This window comes from Helianthus annuus, chromosome 10 (assembly GCF_002127325.2).
Source record: "Helianthus annuus cultivar XRQ/B chromosome 10, HanXRQr2.0-SUNRISE, whole genome shotgun sequence".
In the NCBI taxonomy this organism is placed as follows: domain Eukaryota; kingdom Viridiplantae; phylum Streptophyta; class Magnoliopsida; order Asterales; family Asteraceae; genus Helianthus; species Helianthus annuus.
Window position 1 is genome coordinate 22,349,174 of NC_035442.2, and position 26,523 is coordinate 22,375,696.

Genomic DNA, 26,523 nt, shown 5'->3' on the forward strand with positions numbered 1-26,523 from the left:
TGCAGTGGTTCAAGAGTATCGAGAGCACATTCAGACATGTGCAATGTCCAAATAAGCGTAAGGTTGAATTTGCATCAAGTGTGTTCGAGAAGCGCGCTCTTACATGGTGGAACGGTGTGATGCGTGATAGGGGTGCCGATATGGCGATGGCACAAACTTGGGAAGAGCTTCGAGCTCTCATGATGAAAGAATTCTGTCCCCGTCATGAGATTCGAGCTTTGGAACGAGAATTTGATGATCTGAAACAAGATGGGGGAGAACACCGTGCATATACGGACCGTTATGGGGAGCTCAGTTTGTTGTGTCCCACTATGGTTACCCCGTTGGAGAAGACGATAGAGAGGTATATCGATGGTTTGCCCGATTCTGTGCAAGACATTGTGACTGGCAGTAATCCTACTACTGTTCGTCAAGCGATTGAATTGGCTGCTACTTTGACCGAGTCTCAGGTCAGAAAAGGTAAATTGACCCGCAAGGGTGATAAGAAGAAGTCAGCCGATTCTGCTCAAGAAAAAAGGTAAGGGTAAGGGTAAGAAGAAGGGTGGGTCTTTGAAGAAGTCGAGGAAGCGCAAGGCTTGCCAGAACTTTGCAGTTACTGCGCAGAACCCTCAGAACCCACCAGCACTACCTCCTGTGAAGAAACAGTATGCTGGTACCGCACCTCACTTCACTCGGTGCAATTGTCATCATGCTACCCAACAGGCGTGTAAGCAGTGTACTACGTGTGGTAAACTTGGGCATCTGGCCAACATCTGTCATTTGGGTCAGAATCAAGCTGCTCAGGTTCAAGCTCCAGTTCAAGGGAATGTTGTTAGATTCCCACCTGGTTCATGTTTCAATTGTGGAGGGTTTGGTCACTTTCGCAACAATTGTCCGAGGCTTGCTAATCCGAATGTTAATGCAAACGCGAATGTGAATCCCGCTCGTGGACGAGCATACAACTTGAATGCTAACGAGGCGAGGGCTGACAATGAGGTTGTCAATGGTACATTTCTTGTTAACAATCAAATTGCTTCTGTTCTTTTCGATTCTGGTGCCGATAGAAGTTTTGTTTCATTATCTTTTGAGCCTTTACTTGCGATACCTAGAACTAAACTGAGGAAACCCTTATCTGTCGAAGTTGCTACTGGTAAACCTCTTGTACTCGATTCTGTTATTCGTGATTGTCAGTTGAACCTTGATAACCATCTTTTTCCTATTGACCTCACACCGATGCAACTTAGGAGTTTCGATATTATCGTGGGGATGGATTGGTTAACCAAACACCATGCTGAGGTGGTTTGTTTCGACAAGATTGTTCGTATTCCTCTTTCGTCTGGCAATGTTCTAGAAGTTCGTGGCGAGAAACCATCTGTTGGTTTGAAACTCATGTCGTGTACGAAAGCCCAAAGTTATTTGCGAAAAGGATATGTTGCCATTCTGGCACATGTCACCGAGGAGAAAGGCAAGAGCAAGAGTATTCAGGATATTCCGATTGTCCGGGATTATCCAGAGGTGTTTCCTGATGAACTGCCTGGTTTGCCTCCAGTTCGTCAAGTCGAGTTCCATATTGACCTTGTACCTAATGCCAACCCGATTGCGAAAGCGCCTTATCGTCTTGCACCGTCGGAGATGCAGGAGTTATCGAAACAGCTTCAAGAGTTATCTGATAAAGGATTCATCCGTCCGAGCTTTTCACCCTGGGGAGCTCCTGTCCTCTTTGTGAAAAAGAAAGATGGATCTTTTCGAATGTGTATCGATTATCGTGAACTTAATAAGCTTACCATCGAGAATCGATATCCCCTACCTCGAATCGATGATCTCTTTGATCAGCTGCAAGGTGCTACCTATTTTTCTAAGATTGATTTGCGTTCTGGGTATTATCACCTTCGTGTTCTCGAAGAAGATATTCCCAAAACTGCTTTCCGCACAAGATATGGGCAATACGAGTTCACTGTCATGCCTTTTGGTTTGACTAATGCTCCAGCTATCTTCATGGACTTAATGAATAGGGTCTGTAAACCTTATTTAGACAAGTTCATCATTGTCTTTATCGACGATATTCTCATTTATTTGAAGTCTCGAGCCGATCACGAGCAACACCTTCATTTGACACTGGATCTCCTGTAGAAGGAACAACTTTTTGTTAAATTCTCCAAATGTGAATTTTGGCTTAAAGAAGTTCAGTTTTTGGGACATATAGTCAACGAGTAGGGTATTCATGTGGATCCATCCAAAATTGCAGCAATTAAGGATTGGAATACACCAACGACACCTACATAAATTCGTTCTTTTCTTGGTCTTGCTGGATATTATCGAAGGTTTATTTCGAACTTCTCGAAGATCGCGGTTCCACTCACTGCTTTGACTCAAAAGAATAAGCCTTTTCAGTGGGGACCCAAGCAAGAAGAAGCGTTCCAAACACTGAAACAGAAGCTATGTGATGCTCCTGTTTTATCTTTGCCCGAGGGAAACGATGATTTTGTTGTCTTTTATGATGCGTCGAATCTTGGCCTTGGTTGTGTCCTTATGCAACGAGGTAAAGTTATAGCATATGCGTCTAGACAACTGAAAGTTCACGAGAAGAACTACACAACTCATGATCTTGAGTTGGGTGCTGTGGTTTTCGCACTCAAAATCTGGAGACACTATCTTTATGGCACGAAGTGTGTGGTTTTCACAGACCACAAAAGTGTCCAGCATATTCTCAATCAGAAGGAGCTAAACATGAGGCAACGATGTTGGGTTGAGCTCTTAAGTGATTACGATTGCGAGATTCGCTACCATCCTGGTAAGGCGAATGTCGTAGCTGATGCGCTTAGTCGAAAAGAGCAAGTCAAGCTTCATTCTGTTCGAACTCTATCTGATCTTCAAACTCGTGTTCTACAAGCTCAACAATTTTGTGTTTCACAAAATTGGATAGGTAAGGAATTACCACTTCAACTTGAGCTTAAACTCGAAGCAAAGAACGATGGTTTACTCTATTTCAAGGATCGCTTGTGGATTCCGAAACAAGACGATCTTCGCACATTAGTGATGGACGAATCTCACAAGTCTCGATATTCTATCCATCCTGGTGCTGATAAAATGTACAAGGATTTTGGTACTCAGTACTGGTGGCCTGGTATGAAGAAGGTTATTGCCTTGTATGTGTCGAAATGCCTAACTTATCTCAAAGTCAAGGCTGAACATCAACGACCTTCTGGATTTCTTGTACAACCAGAGATACCGGTTTGGAAGTGGGAGAACATTGCTATGGATCTCATCACTAAATTACCGCGTACATCTAAAGGTCACGATGCTATTTGGGTTGTTATCGATCGATTAACGAAGTCAGCTCATTTTATTCCGATTCGCGAGGATCTATCTGCTGATAAACTTGCAAAGATTTATGTTGATGAGATTGTATCTCGACATGGTGTTCCTTTGGATATCATATCTGATCGTGATGCTCGATTTTCATCTCATTTTTGGAAGACCATGCAATCTGCTATGGGAACCCAACTAAATCTAAGCACTGCTTATCATCCCCAAACAGATGGACAATCTGAGAGAACGATTCAAACTTTGGAGGATATGCTTAGAGCATGCGTGATAGACTTTGGTGGTAATTGGGATTCTCATCTTCCATTGATCGAGTTCTCTTACAACAATAGTTATCATGCTAGCATCAATATGGCACCATTCGAAGCTCTCTACGGTCGAAAATGTCGTTCACCTGTCTGTTGGAATGAGATCGGTGAAGCTCAGCTTACTGGACCTGAGCTCATTCTGGAAACAACAGACAAAATCAAGAAAATTCACGATAATCTTGTGACAGCTAGAAGCCGTCAAAAGAGTTATGCGAATATGCGACGCAAGCCCTTAGAATTTCAAATCAGAGACCATGTCCTACTCAAGGTGTCACCTTGGAAGGGAGTGGCGAGATTTGGAAAGAAAGGAAAACTTGTACCTCGATATTATTTAAGATTGTTGAAAGAATTGGAAAGGTTACCTATCGACTAGAGCTACCTCTAGAGCTTGGAAATATTCATCCGACTTTTCACGTGTCCAATTTGCGAAAGTGTTTAGCTGATGCTGATCTTCACATTCCACTCGACGAAATTCAAGTTGATGAAACGATGCACTTTGTCGAGAAACCAGTGGAGATAATGGACCGTGCAGTCAAACAGTTGAAGAACAAATGGATTCGATTGGTCAAAGTTTGTTGGGAGTCCAAACGTGGCCCAGAGTTTACTTGGGAACATGAGGACCAAATGAAGGCGAAATATCCGCATTTGTTTTCACAAGTTTCCTCTAGTTAAAATTTCAGGACGAAATTTCCTAAAGTAGGGGAGACTGTGACAACTGTGTTCTGTAATCGATGTATAATGTAAAACAATGTTATTTATCAATAAAACAATGTGTTTTGGTGTTATTATATGTGCTTTGGTGTTATTATGTGTGTATTTGTGTTTGATGATTTTACGATTTGTTTCAAGTTCGATTTCAAGCTTTAAATCGCTTTCTGGAAGGTTATACGCAAACCGGTGCATAAACGTAATCAGTTTAATGCGACAAACACTCCGGAATAGTGACATAAGCTTAACATACCTTAAATAACCTCCACATAACTTAGAAATAAGTTTTGGATGGTTTGGTGTGCTGAAATCAAGTTTGTTCGATCGCAGGGACTTTTTGCGTCAAACTGCGAAACTATACCGATTTGTATGGTAACGAACATTCCGGAACTTGATCATAAGTTAAACATACCCTAAATATCCTTTACATAGCCTAGAAATAGGCTTTGAGGGGTTTGGTGTAACATCCCAAAACCCGAATGTTTATAATTGCCATGTGTTCTTATATGACTTAGCATGAAATAAACGACTAGGTTATTTAACCTAGTTAAGTAACGCTCCAAAAACTCGAATTACTAAATTTGCTAATGAGACCCCATGTTTAATAATATAGAATGTAGTAACTAGGTTATTATACCTAGTCAAAAGTTTAGCAAAGCAAACAAGGGACCAAACTTGAGGGACCATATATGAACAAGGGGGAAAGTTATGTTTTATTAAATAAAATCACAACACACAACACACATACATCATGTGTGTGTGCGTGGAATGCTCTGGAGAAGAACAAAGGGGTGCAAACCCTAGTTCTTAAAGAAGTCCAAATTGAAGGTTGAATCCAAGCTCAAAATCATGAATAAACACGAATTAATGCTCACCATCACAAGAGGATCAAAAGGTATGTCTCAAAAACTAAGATTGGTGATCTTGTATGAAATGGGTTAGGTCTTAATCCATGAATTGGGATGAAATTAAGCATGAACATATGTTAGAATTATCATTGGAATGTGAATTATGCAAGATTTGATGTTAATTGAGATTTGGAGATGAAACCCACTTGGGTTAGTAGAAATGGCGACATGGGTATGTCACCCATGTCCAATCTTTGTTTAATTCTTGATATGATATGTTGCATGTGACCAAATTGTTAGTTATATTGAATATGGTATGAGATTGAATTGTTATTAGTAGTTTGGATGATTGAAAACAAGAATTAGGAAGAAAAGAATGAAGGTTACTTGTACATCATGTTTAGAAACTTGTACGCATGCCAAGTGTTCGATGAAATGACTAAGTGAGAGTAGAAGGTGAAATAATATGCAAGAAAGTGGTAATTAGTTATGGAATGTGATAAAAGGGTGTTTGATAGTAAAATAACATGAGAATTGAGTTTAGATATAGTTCATTGTTAAGTATGAATTATGGTGCAATTGTAGAACTAATGAGGTTCCTGGTATGGTGCGTACATGTAAACAAGTGATCATGCGATTAAATGAGTATTTCACCATGAGTGTACCACGTGTTATTGATATGATTAATGGAAGTCGAATGTCAATTGTGAATTAATATGGTTGTTCTCTTATATAATTTCATATGTTAACAAGAACGTGTGTGTAATGAAACGAATGTATGTGTGAGTAAATATGTATGCGTGTATGATTATGTGATTATGTGGTTGTAAGTACATTTGCATCATAAGTAGGAAATGTATATAGTGTCATATGTATAGCCTAATATGATGTAGTGAATATATGAAGTTAAGTCGGAAGTTTATACATTAAACCGTTGACTTTTGGAAGTCAACTGGACATAAGGGACATAGCTAGATTTTTGACACAATTATAAGATCTTGGAACGTCATATGGTATGTGTTAAATTAATATGCGTTTTATGCGTTAACATGATGGATTGTATGAGTTTGAAAAGATATGATTTGGGCGTATGCCTTATGTTTGTTAGGCTTGACTATGAAAGCTAATTGCGAGTTATGCATTCGACATGATCATCTTTATGTAAAATCATGTATACTAACAAGGATGTGATTGCGGTGACACGAAAGCATTAGGGATCATGTGGAAATGGACTCAAGCAAGAAAGACTAACGGGTCAAGAGGAGACAAGAAAGTGGATACGAAAACGGACGCTCAAGGTAAGTGAATCCCAAACTTACCCTTTTGATTTAATATGTTTTGTTATTTGGTAAATTATCTAGAAGTTATGTAAGGAAGTATGAAGTAAAAGTAGTGATAGGGTTAGTCTAATGGAAGGTAGCCGAATGTGGCTAGGTAAGTTGGGAAATGCATGATATAGATCAAGCGGGTCAAACATATATGCATGAATCGTGTATCGATAATGTAATTTATGAGGTTTAAGGACCTCAAGGGATAAATTTTTAGTTAATAAGGTAGGGAAATGTTTTATGAACATTTAGAAACAAGTTTCAAGTGAAACGGATGCAAGACGAGAAAGTTATGCGCATTTTAGTTTTAAAATTGGGGGCTGATCTGGGCATCGCCGTAGCTTACGGTGCCCACCGTAAGCTACGGTGGATGCTCGGCCTTTCCTTCTGCCGTAAGACAGTGTATTGCCACCGTAAAGTTTTGGGGCCACCGTAAGCTACGGTAGCCACCGTAGCTTACGGTGGAGGTCAGGTGCAAATTGTAAGTTATGTATTTTCTTTGTTTTCCCTTGATTTCGGGCCTCGTGAATTCATCCCAAGCCCCGATAAGCTTCTATAATGCACCTTAACCCTACCAAATGGCTTGATAAGCTACGGTTAAGTGTGGAACTCATCTTTAAGGTCCGAAATGTACCCGAAAGTTATTTAAAAAGCGTTTAGGAAGCGCGAGTAAGAATGGAAAGGGTAAGCGTGTGTACGGAAAACGAATTAAGTATGTGGGTCAGTATATATATATAGATTTAGCTTCTTCCCAAAACACTTAAGCTAATAAGTAATCATGAAGATGAGGTAGTATGTATGTATGTACGAATGTATTTATGTAATTATGTAAGTACATGTACGTGTGAGCGAAGGTGTGCACATGTGTAGTTATGATTCGTTTTATGAATGTATGATTGTAAGTAGTTAGGTATGCATGTATTTATGGTTGTATGTAGTTATGTATGTATGTAGGCATGTATGTGGGTAGAGATGTATGTACACAGTCAGGTATGTAATGTATGCGTAGTTTCAATACATTTAAGTATTGACGTTATTAAAAGTGTGCCTCGAGAATGAAATATGGTGCAGGTACTACATTGAAGTTCGTCAAGGATTAGACGCCCGGATGGAATGACTAGACCTAGGAAGAAAACGGGACGAAAAGTATATGTGGATAGAACGTAGCGAGATTACACGATTAAGAATCTTGTATGTAAATGATGTATACTAATGCTGTGAATGTATGTGGTGGGTGCAGGTTGTACGAATGACAAATTATCATCATGAGGTGTAGCGATCAAGGTCCGAGTTGCAAGATAGATTGTACGGGGATCCTGGAGTATGTAAAATGATAGACATAAGTTAGACTTTCATTTTGTAAATGAGTACGAAGGTTGTGTATATTGTAAAAATGTTATTTTATATTGAAGTTTCAAGTAGTATAAAACGTTTTTAATGAAAGAAATTTTATGGTACGTAATTCCGCTGCGTCTTTTCAGTTAAAGCGTGTTAGGGTGTTACAAGTTGGTATCAGAGCCCTGGTTTGAGAGAATCAAGTAGAAGGAGGTAAATACTTGAACTCAAACCGGTGTGCTCCCATGACCAAGGACCCGTACAATCTAAGACTCGATCAAGATCTAAGGATAGAAGCCAAGGTAAGTATGTGCTTAAGTATGTATTTGAAGATAACAAACAGTAGGTTATGTGTAAGGTAAACATTATTGCTTGGAAAGGATAATCTGTGAATGCGGTCTAGCGCCAGCACCAAGGTATGTAATATGAGGTATTTACCGAGGTACGTAGAATTAACATATGGGTGCATGAAATGGTAAAACCTATCAAGTAAAAGGAAAATTTTAAATGAAATAGAATAATAAGAGTGGTAATGAAGTTTTGGAAATGTTACACGTGCCGAAACTTAATTCTTGGACATAAAGTGGTGATTACACGAAGACACGAAACGAGTACGTGGATCGTGTACCTGGCCAGTACACAAGAACCGTATGATGTTCGTGAGCCCGTGATAATTGCTACCGGTATGTCCGTTAGAATTAGGTAGTAGGTGGACGTGGGATGAAGGGAAATGTAAGACTTTCAGGAATGAAAGTATGAATGATTTGTTGAATCCGTGAGACGGATTCAACACGTGTAAGGAATGAAAGATATGAATGGAATGTTTGAATCCGTGAGACGGATTCAAGAAATGAAAGGCTCGAATGGAATGTTTGAATCCGCAAGACGGATTCAAGGAATGAAATGCGGGAATGACATGCTTGAATCTGCGAGACAGATTCAAATCATAGAAAGAAGAAAATGAATGAATGGTAGGTTAGAAACCGCAGGACAGATTTAAAACATATGTAGGATAAAATTTACCCACATCAGAATTATGTCAATAATTGACCGTAGTTATGTCAAACGAGTTTTATGAGTAAATGTAAAGTAAATGAGCAAAGGAATGATCGTAATGGGCACGCAAAGCTAAGTTTTAAAATGAAAGAAAGAAGTTTTAAACCCGTTATGTGTAGATGTTCTAGAAATCTACTCTTAGGAGTCAGAATGAGTGACGGGCTATGACCCAGACAATGGATTAAGTATGAACAAGAGGGGCAAGTTTGTTAAGAATATCAAAACGATGTAATGGATGTCTTGGTAAGTAAGCATGAATGGAAGGAAGTACGAATGTGTACCTCAATGCATCTATGATAGGTAAGAAAATTCAGTTTAACCTTAAAAGGGTTAAAACTGCAAGGGTTGACGAAATAAGTAACAAAAAAAAAGGAAAGAATCGCGTGTAAGAAATTGAATGTAGGATATGTTATAGCATGTACGCAGGAAATATGTAAGAGAATTATAGGTGACTAATCGCCGAGTGGACTCAGTATTTGAATGAGATATGCTAACCGCCAATTTTGTAGGTGGTGATGTTGGAATTCTTAGGGTGATGAAGCCCATTGAATTGGGGGTAAGGATGTGCACGAGCGGAAGCACACTACACGGATGAAGGAAATCTGGCCTGGTATGGCTAGTACTCGTGAAGAAGCGGATAGATCTGGTTTGCAGACCATCTAATTATGCAACGAAATCGAGGTTAGTAAAAGGTGTAATTCATATTGGATAGGTATGGATTGGTAGGTAGAGAAAGACCTACGAAATGACTGATAGGGTATGAATGTTATGATATGGAAAGTTTAATTTTAACAATTGACATAAGAAGAATGTATGTCAATAAGGAGTGAATTTCAAATGTTTGTAATGATCTTCGGGTGGTATTGAACTTAAATGCTAGTAACTATGGAAATTCTGATAGAATATAAAAGACGGCAAGTGTTATTAAGAAATGCTAATTTTGATGCTCGGCTTGTTGGCCATGTTCATTTGAACAAGACATTGTAGAAAAGATATGCATGGCATAAATAACAGCAGTAACCATGGAAATAATGCTTAGTCTTTGTGGATTAAGTATGGATAAATAAGTTAAGAAGGGTGAATCTAGCTGTAATAATAAGTCCTTGAATGATTATAGTATGCGTATGGTAATGTATCGACCCCTTCTATGAGCTTAGAGGTAATCGGGAGTAATGATAGTAATGGAATGTTTAACATGGCTCATAGTGATCAAAATGAAAGGTAGCGTATGGTGTATGAGTAGTATGAAATAAATCGATTTATTTCGATTAGCAAATATATGAATGAAATATGCTTAGATAGGAAGTTAGAAACAAACCACAGACTAAGGTTTATACAATTAATAATTGTATACAATTGGAATAAATTCGATGAAAGAAACGTTAGTGATGATATGTGTTAAGAGCTAGTATTATGAAGTAAAAGACAAAGTAAAAGACACTAATAAGAGCTCTGGAGCAGAGTCTAACATAAGTATAATTATGAAAGTAATTTACGTAATATGAGGGCATAGGAACGATGTGTTCAATTACGTTCATGCATGAATAACACCTTTGTCAAGATCCCGAAAGCGTTTAGGTGGTAGTAAGTATTGTGAATGAACAACCTGAAAGGGGTAAGAGTAAAATTGGTCTAGTTTGAATGAGAAAGGTTTCGGGGACGAAAACTTCTTTAAGGGGGGTAGACTTGTAACATCCCAAAACCCGAATGTTTATAATTGCCATGTGTTCTTATATGACTTAGCATGAAATAAACGACTAGGTTATTTAACCTAGTTAAGTAACGCTCCAAAAACTCGAATTACTAAATTTGCTAATGAGACCCCATGTTTAATAATATAGAATGTAGTAACTAGGTTATTATACCTAGTCAAAAGTTTAGCAAAGCAAACAAGGGAACAAACTTGAGGGACCATATATGAACAAGGGGGAAAGTTATGTTTTATTAAATAAAATCACAACACACAACACACATACATCGTGTGTGTGTGCGTGGAATGCTCTGGAGAAGAACAAAGGGGTGCAAACCCTAGTTCTTAAAGAAGTCCAAATTGAAGGTTGAATCCAAGCTCAAAATCATGAATAAACACGAATTAATGCTCACCATCACAAGAGGATCAAAAGGTATGTCTCAAAAACTAAGATTGGTGATCTTGTATGAAATGGGTTAGGTCTTAATCCATGAATTGGGATGAAATTAAGCATGAACATATGTTAGAATTATCATTGGAATGTGAATTATGCAAGATTTGATGTTAATTGAGATTTGGAGATGAAACCCACTTGGGTTAGTAGAAATGGCGACATGGGTATGTCACCCATGTCCAATCTTTGTTTAATTCTTGATATGATATGTTGCATGTGACCAAATTGTTAGTTATATTGAATATGGTATGAGATTGAATTGTTATTAGTAGTTTGGATGATTGAAAACAAGAATTAGGAAGAAAAGAATGAAGGTTACTTGTACATCATGTTTAGAAACTTGTACGCATGCCAAGTGTTCGATGAAATGACTAAGTGAGAGTAGAAGGTGAAATAATATGCAAGAAAGTGGTAATTAGTTATGGAATGTGATAAAAGGGTGTTTGATAGTAAAATAACATGAGAATTGAGTTTAGATATAGTTCATTGTTAAGTATGAATTATGGTGCAATTGTAGAATTAATGAGGTTCCTAGTATGGTGCGTACATGTAAACAAGTGATCATGCGATTAAATGAGTATTTCACCATGAGTGTACCACGTGTTATTGATATGATTAATGGAAGTTGAATGTGAATTGTGAATTAATATGGTTGTTCTCTTATATAACTTCATATGTTAACAAGAACGTGTGTGTAATGAAACGAATGTATGTGTGAGTAAATATGTATGCGTGTATGATTATGTGATTATGTGGTTGTAAGTACATTTGCATCATAAGTAGGAAATGTATATAGTGTCATATGTATAGCCTAATACGATGTAGTGAATATATGAAGTTAAGTCGAAAGTTTATACATTAAACCGTTGACTTTTGGAAGTCAACTGGACATAAGGGACATAGCTAGATTTTTGACACAATTATAAGATCTTGGAACGTCATATGGTATGTGTTAAATTAATATGCGTTTTATGCGTTAACATAATGGATTGTATGAGTTTGAAAAGATATGATTTGGGCGTATGCCTTATGTTTGTTAGGCTTGACTATGAAAGCTAATTGCGAGTTATGCATTCGACATGATCATCTTTATGTAAAATCATGTATACTAACAAGGATGTGATTGCGGTGACACGAAAGCATTAGGGATCATGTGGAAATGGACTCAAGCAAGAAAGACTAACGGGTCAAGAGGAGACAAGAAAGTGGATACGAAAACGGACGCTCAAGGTAAGTGAATCCCAAACTTACCCTTTTGATTTAATATGTTTTGTTATTTGGTAAATTATCTAGAAGTTATGTAAGAAAGTATGAAGTAAAAGTAGTGATAGGGTTAGTCTAATGGAAGGTAGCCGAATGTGGCTAGGTAAGTTGGGAAATGCATGATATAGATCAAGCGGGTCAAACATATATGCATGAATCGTGTATCGATAATGTAATTTATGAGGTTTAAGGACCTCAAGGGATAAATTTTTAGTTAATAAGGTAGGGAAATGTTTTATGAACATTTAGAAACAAGTTTCAAGTGAAACGGATGCAAGACGAGAAAGTTATGCACATTTTAGTATTAAAATTGGGGGCTGATCTGGGCATCGCCGTAGCTTACGGTGCCCACCGTAAGCTACGGTGGATGCTGGGCCTTTCCTTCTGCCGTAAGACAGTGTATTGCCACCGTAAAGTTTTGGGGCCACCGTAAGCTACGGTAGCCACCGTAGCTTACGGTGGAGGTCAGGTGCAAATTGTAAGTTATGTATTTTCTTTGTTTTCCCTTGATTTCGGGCCTCGTGAATTCATCCCAAGCCCCGATAAGCTTCTATAATGCACCTTAACCCTACCAAATGGCTTGATAAGCTACGGTTAAGTGTGGAACTCATCTTTAAGGTCCGAAATGTACCCGAAAGTTATTTAAAAAGCGTTTAGGAAGCGCGAGTAAGAATGGAAAGGGTAAGCGTGTGTACGGAAAACGAATTAAGTATGTGGGTCAGTATATATATATATAGATTTAGCTTCTTCCCAAAACACTTAAGCTAATAAGTAATCATGAAGATGAGGTAGTATGTATGTATGTATGTACGAATGTATTTATGTAATTATGTAAGTACATGTACGTGTGAGCGAAGGTGTGCACATGTGTAGTTATGATTCGTTTTATGAATGTATGATTGTAAGTAGTTAGGTATGCATGTATTTATGGTTGTATGTAGTTATGTATGTATGTAGGCATGTATGTGGGTAGAGATGTATGTACACAGTCAGGTATGTAATGTATGCGTAGTTTCAATACATTTAAGTATTGACTTTATTAAAAGTGTGCCTCGAGAATGAAATATGGTGCAGGTACTACATTGAAGTTCGTCAAGGATTAGACGCCCGGATGGAATGACTAGACCTAGGAAGAAAACGGGACGAAAAGTATATGTGGATAGAACGTAGCGAGATTACACGATTAAGAATCTTGTATGTAAATGATGTATACTAATGCTGTGAATGTATGTGGTGGGTGCAGGTTGTACGAATGACAAATTATCATCATGAGGTGTAGCGATCAAGGTCCGAGTTGCAAGATAGATTGTACGGGGATCCTGGAGTATGTAAAATAATAGACATAAGTTAGACTTTCATTTTGTAAATGAGTACGAAGGTTGTGTATATTGTAAAAAGGTTATTTTATATTGAAGTTTCAAGTAGTATAAAACGTTTTTAATGAAAGAAATTTTATGGTACGTAATTCCGCTGCGTCTTTTCAGTTAAAGCGTGTTAGGGTGTTACAAGTTGGTATCAGAGCCCTGGTTTGAGAGAATCAAGTAGAAGGAGGTAAATACTTGAACTCAAACCGGTGTGCTCCCATGACCAAGGACCCGTACAATCTAAGACTCGATCAAGATCTAAGGATAGAAGCCAAGGTAAGTATGTGCTTAAGTATGTATTTGAAGATAACAAACAGTAGGTTATGTGTAAGGTAAACATGATTGCTTGGAAAGGATAATCTGTGAATGCGGTCTAGCGCCAGCACCAAGGTATGTAATATGAGGTATTTACCGAGGTACGTAGAATTAACATATGGGTGCATGAAATGGTAAAACCTATCAAGTAAAAGGAAAATTTTAAATGAAATAGAATAATAAGAGTGGTAATGAAGTTTTGGAAATGTTACACGTGCCGAAACTTAATTCTTGGACATAAAGTGGTGATTACACGAAGACACGAAACGAGTACGTGGATCGTGTACCTGGCCAATACACAAGAACCGTATGATGTTCGTGAGCCCGTGATAATTGCTACCGGTATGTCCGTTAGAATTAGGTAGTAGGTGGACGTGGGGATGAAGGGAAATGTAAGACTTTCAGGAATGAAAGTATGAATGATTTGTTGAATCCGTGAGACGGATTCAACACGTGTAAGGAATGAAAGATATGAATGGAATGTTTGAATCCGTGAGACGGATTCAAGAAATGAAAGGCTCGAATGGAATGTTTGAATCCGCAAGACGGATTCAAGGAATGAAATGCAGGAATGACATGCTTGAATCTGCGAGACAGATTCAAATCATAGAAAGAAGAAAATGAATGAATGGTAGGTTAGAAACCGCAGGACAGATTTAAAACATATGAAGGATAAAATTTACCCACATCAGAATTATGTCAATAATTGACCGTAGTTATGTTAAACGAGTTTTATGAGTAAATGTAAAGTAAATGAGCAAAGGAATGATCGTAATGGGCACGCAAAGCTAAGTTTTAAAATGAAAGAAAGAAGTTTTAAACCCGTTATGTGTAGATGTTCTAGAAATCTACTCTTAGGAGTCAGAATGAGTGACGGGCTATGACCCAGACAATGGATTAAGTATGAACAAGAGGGGCAAGTTTGTTAAGAATATCAAAACGATGTAATGGATGTCTTGGTAAGTAAGCATGAATGGAAGGAAGTACGAATGTGTACCTCAATGCATCTATGATAGGTAAGAAAATTCAGTTTAACCTTAAAAGGGTTAAAACTGCAAGGGTTGACGAAATAAGTAACAAAAAAAAAGGAAAGAATCGCGTGTAAGAAATTGAATGTAGGATATGTTATAGCATGTACGCAGGAAATATGTAAGAGAATTATAGGTGACTAATCGCCGAGTGGACTCAGTATTTGAATGAGATATGCTAACCGCCAATTTTGTAGGTGGTGATGTTGGAATTCTTAGGGTGATGAAGCCCATTGAATTGGGGGTAAGGATGTGCACGAGCGGAAGCACACTACACGGATGAAGGAAATCTGGCCTGGTATGGCTAGTACTCGTGAAGAAGCGGATAGATCTGGTTTGCAGACCATCTAATTATGCAACGAAATCGAGGTTAGTAAAAGGTGTAATTCATATTGGATAGGTATGGATTGGTAGGTAGAGAAAGACCTACGAAATGACTGATAGGGTATGAATGTTTTGATATGGAAAGTTTAATTTTAACAATTGACATAAGAAGAATGTATGTCAATAAGGAGTGAATTTCAAATGTTTGTAATGATCTTCGGGTGGTATTGAACTTAAATGCTAGTAACTATGGAAATTCTGATAGAATATAAAAGACGGCAAGTGTTATTAAGAAATGCTAATTTTGATGCTCGGCTTGTTGGCCATGTTCATTTGAACAAGACATTGTAGAAAAGATATGCATGGCATAAATAACAGCAGTAACCATGGAAATAATGCTTAGTCTTTGTGGATTAAGTATGGATAAATAAGTTAAGAAGGGTGAATCTAGCTGTAATAATAAGTCCTTGAATGATTATAGTATGCGTATGGTAATGTATCGACCCCTTCTATGAGCTTAGAGGTAATCGGGAGTAATGATAGTAATGGAATGTTTAACATGGCTCATAGTGATCAAAATGAAAGGTAGCGTATGGTGTATGAGTAGTATGAAATAAATCGATTTATTTCGATTAGCAAATATATGAATGAAATATGCTTAGATAGGAAGTTAGAAACAAACCACAGACTAAGGTTTATACAATTAATAATTGTATACAATTGGAATAAATTCGATGAAAGAAACGTTAGTGATGATATGTGTTAAGAGCTAGTATTATGAAGTAAAATACAAAGTAAAAGACACTAATAAGAGCTCTGGAGCAGAGTCTAACATAAGTATAATTATGAAAGTAATTTACGTAATATGAGGGCATAGGAACGATGTGTTCAATTACGTTCATGCATGAATAACACCTTTGTCAAGATCCCGAAAGCGTTTAGGTGGTAGTAAGTATTGTGAATGAACAACCTGAAAGGGGTAAGAGTAAAATTGGTCTAGTTTGAATGAGAAAGGTTTCGGGGACGAAAACTTCTTTAAGGGGGGTAGACTTGTAACATCCCAAAACCCGAATGTTTATAATTGCCATGTGTTCTTATATGACTTAGCATGAAATAAACGACTAGGTTATTTAACCTAGTTAAGTAACGCTCCAAAAACTCGAATTACTAAATTTGCTAATGAGACCCCATGTTTAATAATATAGAATGTAGTAACTAGGTTATTATACCTAGTCAAAAGTTTAGCAAAGCAAACAAGGGAACAAACTTGAGGGACCATATATGAACAAGGGGGAAAGTTATGTTTTATTAAATAAAATCACAACACACAACACACATACATCGTGTGTGTGTGCGTGGAATGCTCTGGAGAAGAACAAAGGGGTGCAAACCCTAGTTCTTAAAGAAGTCCAAATTGAAGGTTGAATCCAAGCTCAAAATCATGAATAAACACGAATTAATGCTCACCATCACAAGAGGATCAAAAGGTATGTCTCAAAAACTAAGATTGGTGATCTTGTATGAAATGGGTTAGGTCTTAATCCATGAATTGGGATGAAATTAAGCATGAACATATGTTAGAATTATCATTGGAATGTGAATTATGCAAGATTTGATGTTAATTGAGATTTGGAGATGAAACCCACTTGGGTTAGTAGAAATGGCGACATGGGTATGTCACCCATGTCCAATCTTTGTTTAATTCTTGATATGATATGTTGCATGTGACCAAATTGTTAGTTATATTGAATATGGTATGAGATTGAATTGTTATTAGTAGTTTGGATGATTGAAAACAAGAATTAGGAAGAAAAGAATGAAGGTTACTTGTACATCATGTTTAGAAACTTGTACGCATGCCAAGTGTTCGATGAAATGACTAAGTGAGAGTAGAAGGTGAAATAATATGCAAGAAAGTGGTAATTAGTTATGGAATGTGATAAAAGGGTGTTTGATAGTAAAATAACATGAGAATTGAGTTTAGATATAGTTCATTGTTAAGTATGAATTATGGTGCAATTGTAGAATTAATGAGGTTCCTAGTATGGTGCGTACATGTAAACAAGTGATCATGCGATTAAATGAGTATTTCACCATGAGTGTACCACGTGTTATTGATATGATTAATGGAAGTCGAATGTGAATTGTGAATTAATATGGTTGTTCTCTTATATAACTTCATATGTTAACAAGAACGTGTGTGTAATGAAACGAATGTATGTGTGAGTAAATATGTATGCGCGTATGATTATGTGATTATGTGGTTGTAAGTACATTTGCATCATAAGTAGGAAATGTATATAGTGTCATATGTATAGCCTAATACGATGTAGTGAATATATGAAGTTAAGTCGAAAGTTTATACATTAAACCGTTGACTTTTGGAAGTCAACTGGACATAAGGGACATAGCTAGATTTTTGACACAATTATAAGATCTTGGAACGTCATATGGTATGTGTTAAATTAATATGCGTTTTATGCGTTAACATAATGGATTGTATGAGTTTGAAAAGATATGATTTGGGCGTATGCCTTATGTTTGTTAGGCTTGACTATGAAAGCTAATTGCGAGTTATGCATTCGACATGATCATCTTTATGTAAAATCATGTATACTAACAAGGATGTGATTGCGGTGACACGAAAGCATTAGGGATCATGTGGAAATGGACTCAAGCAAGAAAGACTAACGGGTCAAGAGGAGACAAGAAAGTGGATACGAAAACGGACGCTCAAGGTAAGTGAATCCCAAACTTACCCTTTTGATTTAATATGTTTTGTTATTTGGTAAATTATCTAGAAGTTATGTAAGAAAGTATGAAGTAAAAGTAGTGATAGGGTTAGTCTAATGGAAGGTAGCCGAATGTGGCTAGGTAAGTTGGGAAATGCATGATATAGATCAAGCGGGTCAAACATATATGCATGAATCGTGTATCGATAATGTAATTTATGAGGTTTAAGGACCTCAAGGGATAAATTTTTAGTTAATAAGGTAGGGAAATGTTTTATGAACATTTAGAAACAAGTTTCAAGTGAAACGGATGCAAGACGAGAAAGTTATGCGCATTTTAGTATTAAAATTGGGGGCTGATCTGGGCATCGCCGTAGCTTACGGTGCCCACCGTAAGCTACGGTGGATGCTCGGCCTTTCCTTCTGCCGTAAGACAGTGTATTGCCACCGTAAAGTTTTGGGGCCACCGTAAGCTACGGTAGCCACCGTAGCTTACGGTGGAGGTCAGGTGCAAATTGTAAGTTATGTATTTTCTTTGTTTTCCCTTGATTTCGGGCCTCGTGAATTCATCCCAAGCCCCGATAAGCTTCTATAATGCACCTTAACCCTACCAAATGGCTTGATAAGCTACGGTTAAGTGTGGAACTCATCTTTAAGGTCCGAAATGTACTCGAAAGTTATTTAAAAAGCGTTTAGGAAGCGCGAGTAAGAATGGAAAGGGTAAGCGTGTGTACGGAAAACGAATTAAGTATGTGGGTCAGTATATATATATATATATATAGATTTAGCTTCTTCCCAAAACACTTAAGCTAATAAGTAATCATGAAGATGAGGTAGTATGTATGTATGTACGAATGTATTTATGTAATTATGTAAGTACATGTACGTGTGAGCGAAGGTGTGCACATGTGTAGTTATGATTCGTTTTATGAATGTATGATTGTAAGTAGTTAGGTATGCATGTATTTATGGTTGTATGTAGTTATGTATGTATGTAGGCATGTATGTGGGTAGAGATGTATGTACACAGTCAGGTATGTAATGTATGCGTAGTTTCAATACATTTAAGTATTGACGTTATTAAAAGTGTGCCTCGAGAATGAAATATGGTGCAGGTACTACATTGAAGTTCGTCAAGGATTAGACGCCCGGATGGAATGACTAGACCTAGGAAGAAAACGGGACGAAAAGTATATGTGGATAGAACGTAGCGAGATTACACGATTAAGAATCTTGTATGTAAATGATGTATACTAATGCTGTGAACGTATGTGGTGGGTGCAGGTTGTACGAATGACAAATTATCATCATGAGGTGTAGCGATCAAGGTCCGAGTTGCAAGATAGATTGTACGGGGATCCTGGAGTATGTAAAATGATAGACATAAGTTAGACTTTCATTTTGTAAATGAGTACGAAGGTTGTGTATATTGTAAAAAGGTTATTTTATATTGAAGTTTCAAGTAGTATAAAACGTTTTTAATGAAAGAAATTTTATGGTACGTAATTCCGCTGCGTCTTTTCAGTTAAAGCGTGTTAGGGTGTTACATTTGGTATGCTAAAATAAACTTTATTGATCAATAGGGACTAAAAGCGTCAAAAAGTGCATAAGTTTGCATTTTCGCGCATATCTTACATTCTGAATATATCCGGACATCCAAAAATTTATGTAATCATTAAAATATTTTATTTTAGTGATTGGCATGATAAAATAGCATTCGTCGCTTAATTTGGATCGTTTTTGCGTTCGTTACGACTTCCGTCGTAATTAACCGAACAACGCAACCGTACGACCAAACGAACCGACATCCGAGATGTTTTTGAGCATATTTCAAGTTCCCTATACTTTAACTTCACTATAGAGCTTTGAAATGGGGTTAACGGGGTTTAAACGTGTCAAAAATGCATCGAAAATCAAGTTTGGGGCTTTAGGGACTAAATCTGCCAATTTGTGAAAGTACCTGACTTGCAGGTCCCATACGGACCGTATGGGGACTTGCTTACGGTCCGTAAGCTTTACCAGAGACAGCAGATTTGCAGAAACATTGAATCTGGTCAATACCACCTATTTTAATGGTTTTAATCCCAGGTTTTGCACTCTATGAACTGGTATTTGAGTACCTCTTGTATTGTAAAACCATGTCCCCAAGTGTAAGGCCTAGATTGAAGCTCAAACTTTGAGAAACGATCCTAACGGTTTACCGAATGCTATATAAACACATGCTCCCATTTCATTTCTGCACACTTTGGTCTGATTTTACTCTAAGTTAAAGTGTATACTTCATACCTGAGTAATCTTTAGATCAAAACTTCCTAGCTTGGACCCTTTGTAAGTTTCTTTCGATCTTTTTTGCGTTTTCAAGCACGAAAGTCAAACAGTGTTTGACTTTCTGCTTTGACTAGGTTATGGTCAACACGAAGTTCGTTGAACTTCGCAACGTGAGCGTAATCACGATGGTTATAGTCCCTAGTGACTATACCTACTGATTACCACGTTGACTAGGCATAGTGACGAGTCATAGTTTCGGCTAAAATGCGTATTTATGCGTATTTTGTAACCAAACAAATCTTGGGTATCAAAACACTTTGTTTTGATATCAAAACCTGTTTTCTAACTTAACTAAACATGTTTTAACATGTTTAGCTCGTCACTTTTAGTTTGGTGCTTGTGTAGAGTCGTAAGTCAAGCGGTCTAAACAACCGCTTAGACTTTCGAACTAGACCCGTTCGGTCGATCATTAGGATCCGACCAAGCATGTTTAGTGACCATAGTTGCATAGGGAATAACCTTCCAAGGTTATATATCTTATGGTCACTTAGGTTTAATTAGTTGTATGATAGATAGTTTATATGCCTTAGGTAAATGATCAAAATGCCCTTTTCATGCATAATTGGATTTTAAGCATATGTAACATAAACTTTTGTCACTTAACTTATTATGCAACATGTATAGGCATATAAAACTTGTCATAGGACTAGTTAGACGTCTCAAACGCGCGTTTGCGCGAACGACGCGTTAAAGTAGCGTAAGCTACCTTAATGGGTCATAACGGGTCAAAAGCACTTAGGTTAGGTTCCGACTTAAGATGTAGGCTTTGTTAAACCATATCACATGAGTTCCAACACTCATTTGGTTTACAAGACCTCATTCTATCCGATCTTCCGATTTAGGTGTCGATTATTTGACTAGTGATTCGATTACCCTTTGGTGGTTTGTTAATGCGAGAAGCGAGATATTCGAGTTGCGAAGGTTTGAATGTTATTAGCGAGATGACCAAAAGTAGTTTTCACAATTAAAATGAGTTAATCGATTTTGGGGGCGAGTTAAACGATTTGAAACTACTTAAACGAGATAAATGATTTGATTAAATGATTGGTTTTGGGTTGTGATTAGATAATGGGATGGGCGTAGCATGATAAAAGCATGGTAGATACGCCGCTGGTACATCTTATATATAAGTGCTCTTATCATATTACATTTTGTGTCATTATTTAGTTCATTGGGGAAACGATTTTAAAACGTTGTCACACAACAAGGTTTTCGAAATAATATAAACCATACGCGTTTTATTAACGAGTTTTTTTTTTACGAGATGTTTTACAATTTGATTTAATTAAATAAATGTTTTGGGGTTAAGAATCATGGCTACGAAATTTTACCAATTATAACCAACTTGATTTGAGTTGGTTAATTATGTCGCAATACTATACACTTTTTCAAAACAAGGTTTTTAATAAAGTATTGCAACATGTAAACGAGCCATGAATCCGATACTCTCATAAAACCTATGTGCTCGCCAGCATTTCTTTGCTGACTTTGTTTTTACATATGTTTCAGTTGATGTTGCTTGATGTTGATTGCTAAGATGCATGTTTCACATAGGATCTGGACGAGGCCTTAGTGATATAATAACAATGATAGTCCATGTGTAACATGTTTGTCTTGTTTTAAAACAATGTAAATTACTTAATGAATCAATAAAACAAAACTTTTTGTATCCATGGTTGTGAAACAATAATTCTGTTACAACACTCCCCGACGTTTCCGCCACGATTTGTTGTTTTACGTGGTCGGGGTGTGACAGAAATTCTAGAGAACCCTTACCCTTACCAAGAACCGATGTCCCAGTTCCCAAACCCAATACCAGCCCCTACACCACCCATGAGCACAGAAAATGTGCAAGAACTCCGAACAATTGGTGAGGAGATTTTAGAAGGAAGTGAAAGGATGAGGCAGATAGGAGAACGACTCGTCTGGAAATATGACGAGCGTAATTTGGACTTTTGGATGAACCCCTATCATTAGTAATAATTGTAATAATATAATAATAAATATATATAATATGTGTGTATGTTTGAAAAAAAATCTAGACAATAGCTATGGATGAATAATAGTATTGTACTTTTAAATTCCTGTTCCAGTTTGTATTAGATGCATAATATATAAGAAAGAGTAAAAGTCGCAATGTTCGATGATTTTGATCAATATGAGTGTTGTGTGATTGTTTGCATTAAATATTATCTTGTGATATTAATAATTGATAAATGTTTAAAATTCAGATGGATAATGAAGTGAACCAGGAAAACCAGAATAACGATAACTAGAATAAGAATAACAATGGAAATCAAGTGGATAATAGTGCCATCCAACACATAGAGGCATAAGGGATTATAGACACAATGCCATATATCATTAAAACGGTTAAGGACGCAGATAATAAAAGTAACAATGGCAGTAAATGACCTACTAAACCAGATCACAGCGAAAATAATGGACCAATACTTCAAGTGCCCATTTCCTAAAAGAAGAAGAACCATGTCTTATGGTTGTTCTTATAAAGAATTCTGGTCCTGTAAACCAATAGAATTCTCGGGCAATGAAGGACCCATTGCAACTCTACGCTGGATACAAAAGACTGAGGCAGTCTTAAAAATAAGCAAGTGCGCGGAAGAGGATAAGATAATGTTTGCTAAGCGGCATGACACGTGTTGGGCCAGGAAGCAAACATTATCTGATACTGGTGCAGAAAGTTTATCTTTCAGGGTATATGGCTATTTATGGGCCAAATTGTAAAATCCACAAAGACGAAAAACTGACAATTGTGGCGAATATTGTGATATTCTAGTTTGGTCAAGTTTTTTGTAGAAGAGAATTGAAGACTGAATTCAGTTTGAGGGGGAATTCAGTAATAGAGACGTCAGAATTTGCAAAAATGAGGGGGAATAAAAATTTCACTGTCGTATGATGAAATTCCGGCATTTTTGAAATTCATGACACTGCAACAGTTTTCGGGTAGTTTCGACTTCAGAATGTCAGGGGGAATGTGAATCTAATCGTGAGTGAAGACTTCTGAGATCAAGATGATCCGAGGTGTTGATATCTGATCGTGGACGAGAGCATCGGAGATATGAGTGTGATCGTGGATGATAGCTTCTGAGATCTAGATTATCCAAGGAGATGAATCTGATTGTGGACGAATGCTTCGGAGATCAGATTACATTACTAGATGATTTGTTATCCGATGAAGATTTGCTGATTGTGGATGTAACACCCCGTGTTTCGAAAGTCAAAGTCAAAGTCAAGATTGAAGTCAAAGGAAGAAAAGATTTCTAATAGTGATCTATCACTCCTTGCTCTAATCCTGTTTTGACTTCTTTGACTCGTAGTTAGTCTAATTTATGTTTTGCGTTAGTTGTATTATGTGGAGTATCTATTAATAATCGATATTTATCGCTATTTATCGCATGTTTAATCGCTTTATCGCTTATTGCAATCGCGCTCGCAACTCGAAATACGCATCTTGGTTAAGTATATGTGTGTGTGTGTGCCTTATGTGTTACTTGTGCGTGTTTAATTATGTATGTGTGGACATCAATCAAAACGCAACCGAAACTCAATCGCAATCGAAACGAAAACGCTAAACGAATACGGAATAAGGATGCTTGTATGTTGATATAGTAGTTGGGATTAAAAGTAATTTGAATAGGAAACTCTATCGCATTCGCATCGCTCGCAATCACAATCGAAAACGGCAAAACTCGTCAAAACAATTAACTGATCGATCAGGCGGCTGGCCGATCGACCAGCCAGACGGCCGGCCTGCCAACCGATCGACCAGCCCCTTTCCTCTTTGGGTAACCCTATAAATTCCCCTTGTCACTTTCATACTTTCTACTTTTGGCAACTGACGTCCGACCAGCTCGCTCTCCTCACTTTTCTTCAGATTTCTCTCGATTCCGGTAAGATCTCGTCCTAAATCTTGTACTTCTTTGATCTACATGCACTCCTACACCTTTCTATCTTTTGAATCTTAACTATGAACCGTGAAATCATCAAGATTCAAGGTGTTCAAGGATGACGTCATCATGTGTTCTTGAAGAACTTCATGTTTTGGCCTCAATCCACCGAGAACAACTTAGATCTAACCGATTTCCACATAAATAAACAAAGATCTTCCATAGATCTAAACATACTCACAATGAAAAGGATTGAAAGATGGTTTTTTTTTCTAACTTTCTTTCAACTCTTTTAAACTCAATGCCTTCAAAACCGATAGAAACGGAGCTTGTGCCGACCTACTACTCATTCTTGTGGTTGTGTGGCCCAAGATCTGGATTCTATCCACGAGGTTCATCGATTTCGGGTTAGACATGAAACACCGTCTCGAACAGTTAACTAATCGGATTTGGGTGATTCCTGTCCGATTAGGAGTACCAAGTAAAGACGAGGTTTCTGTTGTTTAGCACGTTGTCACAACACCTCGATAAAAACGACAAACAATCAAGAACAACCAAGTGTAAGACAAACAGGTCTACCAGGACGGAGTGCCGTCCGATCGGACTGCTGTCCGATCGAACAGCCAATCCGAACGACTGGCCAAACACATCTGGACCCCGTCACCCAAGTAAAGACTGCTGTCCGATCGAACAGCCAATCCGGACCATCATCTGGACCCCGTCACCCACGACTCTCTCGTCAAGAACAGAGGGACAAACGCCTTGCTGCCATCCTCGCTAAACAAGTGGCAAAGGTTGTGCCTCAGATCGTGAGTGAGATTTATGAGAATGTTAGCAAATCGTCTGAGGAATCCAGAACTGACGCTCCTAAAGCTACTCCCAAGACTGCTTTCAGCTTCAAGCAATTCAAGGCATGCGGTCCAAAGGAATTCACTAGAGAAGATGGCCCAACAGATATGTTTCAATGGTTCGATTCCATCGAAGTCACTCTCCGCGAGAGCGGATGTCCTGAAAATCTTCGTACCCTAAACGCTACCGGCGTCTTCTAGTCCCGCGCATTAGACTGGTGGACGGCCGAGAGAAACAAACGCGGGAATGATGCAGCTTATGAGCTGACCTGGAAAGAGTTGAAAGCCATCATGATAGATGAATTATGCCCTCCCCATGAACGCCAAAAGCTGGAGGACGAATTTTGGGACATTAAGCAGAAGGAAGGTGACAATGCTTCCCTGACTGCTCGCTTTAAGCAGCTCAGTATCATCTGTCCCGATCAAGTGAAGATGCCCGATATGGCAATCAGGAAGTACATCCGAGCCCTACCCGACTGTGTTGCGGATTTTGTGCATGCCGCGAAAACAACAACGATCGAAGAAACTTACTTGCTTGCCGCTGAAATCAACGACAAGCGAGTAAAAGCTGGCTTTTGGGATAAGCCTTCAAAGTCTCTGCATCAAGCTACCACCGCACCAACCGCTGAAACCGACGCCACCGCTCAATCTTCAAAATCCTCACGCCACAGGAAGAAGAACAACAACAGCAGCTCCAGCAACAAGAACTGTGCTGTCACTACCACTGCTGCTCCACTGCAAGCCGTGCTGGCTTAGCAGCAGTCTCATCACCGACCAGCACCAGTTACCTATGCACCGCCTGCAAAGCGTGCATACACAGGCCCCCACCCTGCTTGCCCGACATGCTCCTACCATCACCCGGTGGGTCTCGCCTGTCGTTTCTGCGCTCACTACAATATGTACGGCCACTTTACTGCTAACTGTCGTACTGGTCCCCGTCAAGCACCAGCTCAAGCCACTGCTCATCAAGCTCTGCTCCCAGCCCCGCAAGGCCAACAAGCAGCTCAGGCACCCGCAGTCAACGCCCGAGTCTGCTTCGCATGTGGTGACCCCAACCACTTTGCGAACATATGCCCGAACAGGGTTGTGAAATAAGAGCTCCAGCAGCAACAGCCTCAGCAGTAGCAACAAGCCACCCGCGCCAGAACTTTCAATAGCAATGTGCGCCAAGCCCAAGCTGACAACAATGTGGTCAATGGTACGTTCCTTGTGAATGGTATTTATGCTTCATGTTTGTTTGATACTGGAGCCGATAACTGCTTTGTATCGTTTGAATTCGAGAAGCTTCTTAGTCGTAAGCGCTCCCATCTCTCCTCGACGTTCGATGTTGAAGTCGCCACCAGAAGAACTGTCGCCGTTAATTCTGTTCTCTGTGATTGTACT

General features: G+C 38.3%; 3 long non-coding RNA genes across 3 annotated transcripts; all 3 read left to right on the forward strand.

Annotated features, from left to right (window-relative positions):
- Window positions 1-5,080: 5,080 nt before the first annotated feature.
- On the forward strand, window positions 5,081-7,868 carry LOC110880928. Its single transcript, XR_002559509.2, has 3 exons — window positions 5,081-5,214; window positions 6,376-6,465; window positions 7,736-7,868. It is a non-coding gene; the product is annotated as an uncharacterized LOC110880928 (long non-coding RNA).
- Window positions 7,869-10,772: 2,904 nt separating this feature from the next.
- Window positions 10,773-13,620, forward strand: LOC110880929. Its single transcript, XR_002559510.2, has 3 exons — window positions 10,773-11,009; window positions 12,171-12,260; window positions 13,537-13,620. It is a non-coding gene; the product is annotated as an uncharacterized LOC110880929 (long non-coding RNA).
- Window positions 13,621-16,574: 2,954 nt separating this feature from the next.
- On the forward strand, window positions 16,575-19,473 carry LOC110880931. Its single transcript, XR_002559511.2, has 3 exons — window positions 16,575-16,811; window positions 17,973-18,062; window positions 19,341-19,473. It is a non-coding gene; the product is annotated as an uncharacterized LOC110880931 (long non-coding RNA).
- The last annotated feature ends 7,050 nt before the right edge of the window (window positions 19,474-26,523 follow it).